The sequence below is a fragment of the Eurytemora carolleeae genome, unplaced genomic scaffold (assembly GCF_000591075.1).
Source record: "Eurytemora carolleeae unplaced genomic scaffold, Eaff_2.0 scaffold448, whole genome shotgun sequence".
NCBI classification, from domain to species: domain Eukaryota; kingdom Metazoa; phylum Arthropoda; class Copepoda; order Calanoida; family Temoridae; genus Eurytemora; species Eurytemora carolleeae.
Window position 1 is genome coordinate 114,211 of NW_019396364.1, and position 6,212 is coordinate 120,422.

Consider the following 6,212-nt stretch of genomic DNA (forward strand, 5'->3'; position numbering starts at 1 on the left):
CAATTAACTTCAATTTGTAACATATAAACCCCAAATACATTAGTTAGTAAAAAAACACCGCTCTTTGATTACAGTGTTGAGTAATTTGGCTTTTTTTTAAACACACGAATTGAGATTGTGCCTTGAGTATTGGCATTAATCAATTGATTGCTATTGTCCAGTTGACATAGCTAACGAGATTGCGCCCAGTGGTAGTGGCATTGATAGTTCATGGGATTGTAGCCATGCGGATTGTGTCCTGTTTGAGACATTGATCAATTGATTGCTATTGTCCGATTGACATAAATGAGACGATCGCACCAAGTAGTAGTGGCGTTGATAGTTCACTGGATTGTAGCCGAGTGGATTGTGTCCTGTTTGAGACATGGATCAATTGATTGCTAGTGTCCGTAATTACACCGATAGCTAACGAGATCGCACCCAGTGGTAGTGGCGTTGATAGTTCATGGAATTGTAGCCGTGCGGATCTTGTCCTGTTTGATATTCATAGCAGACGGATTGTGCCTGGACTGATACAGTTTTGGACGAAGTTTTAAGAGTACGGCATTTACTACAACATAACCTGTAAAAAATGAAAAATGTCAATTGGTAAATTTTGAAATACCCTGCTATGCTGAAAGCTTGGTTTCGAATTTCTGATATATATCTCGCGTTAAGTTGAAAGAATGCCAAAAGAAAAGAACATGAAACGACTGCAATAAAAATTTCTACGAATTTAATCGCGTCCCTGCAATAATTTAACGTGAAGCATTTAAGTTCCAAAACGTCAAACAAAAGATACGAAATGAAGACGACAAAAATATTTTCAATCATGTACCATGTTCATGATGTTCACCATATTATAGTATTACACAGGGTTCAGAATTGCCATTAAAGGGTGATATTTATGATTTACAATGGTAAATAATTAATGCGAGTTGTCCAAGCAAAAGTGTAATCTAATCTATCGAAAAGTTGTAATTTTCAATTTATGTTATAGAGACAAGAAAGGAAATGGACATAATTTATCTCTATTGTAAATAAAAAAATAAAATGGTCATATTTTCTTAATTGTAACTTAGAAAAATGTTTAAACACTATAACTGTTAAAAACCGGGCTCTTTAATTCTAAGATAGCTTGAAACTACATCAAAAGTCTCTGTATATATATTACTAAAGTATTTAAATCTATGGATGTTCCTGAATACTATAGATCTTTACAGGATTTTTACACTTTGCACAAACAAATAAATTATTTTTTTGTCGAAAATACCAATAAAAAAACTGAAACTGCTCTAGCTAGGCCGTACAATACTTCTATAATAATTTAAAAACGTATGAAAAACCACAACCCCTAGAACATCTTGTCACGTTATTAAATAACCTGAGTTAGTTAGTTATCTAGTATTCTAATAAAACTTCTATTCAGAATTCAAGGATTCAGATACTCCCAAACTTGTCGACTTTATCGCTCTTCTCTTGCCACCCCTCCCGCCTCATCCGTTGCAAACCATATACATATCCGTAAATGAAATAAAACAGTACTGCATACGGAATTATTTAGTCTTGTTTCGTTTCTTGCACTCAGGGTTCCCTAATCACTGAAAATTGTTTCTTTATTTGCCAGATTATTTTATATACCCTAAAAATACTTAATTTAAGACAGAAGAAAAAATTTAATCTTCATATCGCCACATTTTAATGTTTAATAAGTTTCAGGTCGTCATTTAATTCTTATCATTTGTGGTTAACCCTGCACTGTAAGACTAGAAATGATAGAATATGGGAGTCCATGTGGGAATCCCTCTATATCTGATCGTACCATTCATTAATATACGCTGTTAAAATATGCATTAAAGGGTCTTTAGACTTAATTTCAAGTGACCCACCATGGTGCCGACATGTCCGGTTTACAACGATTCCTTTAAAAGCTTTGTCTGATCAAGTCTGAATTGGATATCCATGTTTATAATTTTGAAAACTGATTACTTTGTCTTGTGATTTCTCTACAATAGTAACTTGCGCATTTCTTCTGCCGGAAATTTTAGAAATAAATCACTTTTTAAGCCTAGAAAAACAAAGTTATCTTCCACGTCATTGATCAGATAAAAGGTTCCAAGGGTATCTTTGTGAATCGGTCATCTGCCTTTCTTACAAATTAGAACAAGAGTCCGTAGAAAAATGAAAGGTTGATCAGGGAAGGTCTAATAATAAGGAAGCATATTGAATGGTGTGAATACATATAAATATTAAAATGTTTCTCTGAATGTCAGATTTTCAGAAATATTTTCAAAATATGTTCATTGTTCAAGTTACAAGCTGAGAGTCTAGTCATAGATCCTAAAATTGGGATGTAAAATCATCCCTCCAGGGTTAAATTCATCATCGGAAAAATAAGTTTGTAAAACTTATTGGAAAGAAATTGGTTCCAAATTGGAATAGCATTTGTTCTCTCGTCAGAAAACTAAAATTTTAAAGATTATAATAGCTAGGGGTAAACAGTAATAAAAATAACAATCCAAGGATTCTATAAAAAGAGAAGAGAAACGATCCTAAAATGCATCAAAAAGCTCGGTTTATGCTAAATAATGTTTTCTTTATCCCCTTGTATATTGTAAACTGGGATATAAACCTGTAGATATACAATACACCCTTATTTTATTTAAATATCAAATTATCGTCTCTATTGTTCATTGTATTTTATCGTGTTAAATCAGAAATTTGTTGTTTTTATCATGTTCAAAATGTTCCCTTGACAAGGGATAACTCGTTCAACTTAAAGCCATTATATTGCCTTGACTATCTGTAGCAAATAGTAAATTACGTTGTATTGTTTATAAAGCTAGATGTGCCCATTAGTAAATACGTAAATCATGTATTGCGATTAACCCATTTAATATACGTAGATATGTATATAACTCCGGCATGCCCATATTGTGATTGCTTAACTAAGTTATATATAACAATGCATAACTCTTAATTAGCTGTTAGAGACCCAATTCCAATCTAAACTGAAGAAATATACCTTTGTTAATATAGAACCTTCGACTTGATTACAGCGAGAGAGTAAACGTTCCTTGTTTTGATAAATAGGTTGAGGATCGTGTCCTAGTTGTGACATTGATCGATTAATTGCTAGTGTCCGAGTTGACATTGATAGCGAACAAGATCGCGCCTAATGGTAGTGGCATTGATAGTTTACGGAGTAATATCAGTGTGTTGACATTGATAGTCAAGAGAACCTTAATTGTACCTGGTTAGATACGTTCCCAGAAATTGTTATGGAGTAGGCATTTACTACATATCTATTTATTTTTCAAACATGATTGTCAAAATAAATCAATACTTGTTTGATTTCCAAAAATATAATTGTCTTCAAAAAGATTTTAAATGCCCTCCCCCCCCCTCTTAATTTCGTCGTCAGCATGATGTACAAAACAATATAGCAGGATTCAAAGATAAAAATGACGTGCATTTTGATTGATGTAAACATATATACATATACATACATAATATATATATATATATAGAGTATAGTGAGATTCTAAAATATATTAAAATGTTTTAATTTGAAGCTGATTCTTTAAATGCATAAATATATCCACATAATTTTGAAAGAAAATTTATATATATAAACATTTCAGCAATAAAAAAATCAATTTAAATCAAATTCTTTAGTTTCTATGATAAAATATATCAAGAATAAATAAAAATATTGTTTCTGTAAATCAAATCAAATGTTGTTTGAAATTCAGTTTTCTTTATTTACTTAAGTAAATTTGTGTGTATTTAGATCTTTATAGTTCAAATACGGGCATTGTTTGACAAATAAAATATGTACAATGTACGTCTATGTACGTTTAAAATGTTAATTGTACATTGTATTTTGTATTATGCAGAATATTTACATACTACATTGTACGCGTCGCGTACTACGCGAAATGGTAAATTTAAGCATAAGGACATTTTTAACCGTTGGATAATTAATGTATCATTGTACAATATCGTACTTATGATGCTGATCATGACACATTTACATATATTATTAATGCGTTATGCATTTTTAACCGTTGGATAATTAATATATCATTGTATAATATCGTACTTATGATGCTGATCATGACACATTTACATATATTATTAATGCGTTATGCATTTTTAACCGTTGGATAATTAATGTATCATTGTACAATATCGTACTTATGATGGTGATCATGACACATTTACATATATTATTAATGCGTTATGCATTTTTAACCGTTGGATAATTAATGTATCATTGTACAATATCGTACTTATGATGCTGATCATGACACATTTACATATAATAAAAAAGTTATGCATTTTTTTTACATGTAACTGAAATTTGCGTAACTTGTTTACAATCTATGTTTCACTGCTATATATCTGTAAACGTATATCCGTCCCCCTTCACTGACAGTTTTCATCTGACTGAATAATAATATTACTCATGCTACTCAGAGAGTTCTGTCCGTTTAATGTTTCTATCTATCTATCTAGCTATCTATCTATCAACTCTGCAAATCTATCGAAACGGGATTTTTAATCAATGACGTAATTTCAAGTTTTATTTTGATGATTTTTCATTTTGAGCAAAATAATACAATTTGTAATCTATTTTGCATTTAAGAATAACGTTCAATTATATTTAATGTTTTCCAGTTATAGCATCAACGGCAAAACCGGGTTCAAATTCTACATTCTACACCCTTTACGAATCTTTACAGGGTACAGTTCAGTGGTTAAATTTTACAATCTATCAAAAATAGAGATGCTATATTTCTCATTCTCAGTCTTTTAACGGTAAAAGTGAAAATCTAGGAATAAACTTTTTTGTTCATTAATATATCTTTTTACTTTTTTTTCAAACAATTTGAAAACATTTTGATTATAGCCTTTGAATAATACGGATTTTTATTAAACTATGGATTTTATGTATTATTTTGTAATCTTTAATCAAATCTTTGACGTGGTCTTAAGACCGCAAATCTTTGAAATGGGATAAAAATATTTATCATGAAATATATATAGTGTCCGAGTTGACATTGATAGTAATCAAGATCGCGCCCAGTGGTAGTGGCATTGATAGTTCATGGGATTGTAGCCATGCGGATTGTGTCCTGTTTGAGACATTGATCAATTGATTGCTATTGTCCGAAACTCTACCCTACTTTACTGTTTGCAGTGTACAGGTGGTCGATGTGGGGTCTCATGAACAGGGTGTTCGAAAACTTTAGAACAGGGATATACAGTTTTGACTTTCATGTGTTTTTCGTTTTTAAAAATGGTAAATCAAAAATATGCCTTTTTGTGATAATCAAACGTTTGTTAATTTTCTTTTTTGGGACAAAATCCATAATTCGCAAAAACAATAATAAAATTTGTAAAAAAGAAAATTAAATTTTGAGACACCCAATTTGTTGGATATATAAATATACAGAGAAGAGTAAGGTTCCTACATCTTCAGGCAAAGAACAGGGTAAAATAGGGTCGACATAGAAAATCTACCTAAATTTTAAGACGTTAAAAAAGAAATCCGTTAATCTTTTTTCTTTAAGATTAAAAGGAGGACCTATTTATCCCTGGTAAGCAAAGAATTTGAAAGCATGGGTTATAGTATGACTATAGAGAGAGAGAAAAGGTATTGCGCTTCAATCTGGTTTCAGACGCAAGGGAAAGTAAGAGTTCAACTGAAAAAACAGAGAAAGACAAGAATTCAGGAATTTTATTTTAAGTTTCTTGAATTCCTTAAAGAAAGTATAATTTTGACGGGGGTTAGGAAATATGAAGAAAAGAGATATATAAGCGGTGTACAGAAAGGAATTGAGTCTTTGCCACAAACTATGATTTCATAATCCCCATATCTTTGCAACCCTATGTCGTAGACCTTAGACATTTCAAACTATGAAATCTGCTAGATCAAATAATCTAAGCTTGAAAAATCAAAGGTTTACACCATTAGATTGTGTAGATATAGGAATAAAAAAAATTTGAGTTTGTGTCAAAAACTCAATTCCTTTGTCCAGGGAGGGGCTTTACCTTTTGTCCTTCCAAGAATATGCTTCCAATGGAATTGTTTTATATTTCTTACCCCATAAACCCTACTCCCTGCGTACGCCCCTGTATACAGGAACATAAAAAACAGTTTAAATAAAAATTTGAAAAATTATGAAGAATAAGAAAATGATAAATAAAGAGAAAGAAAAGAGAAA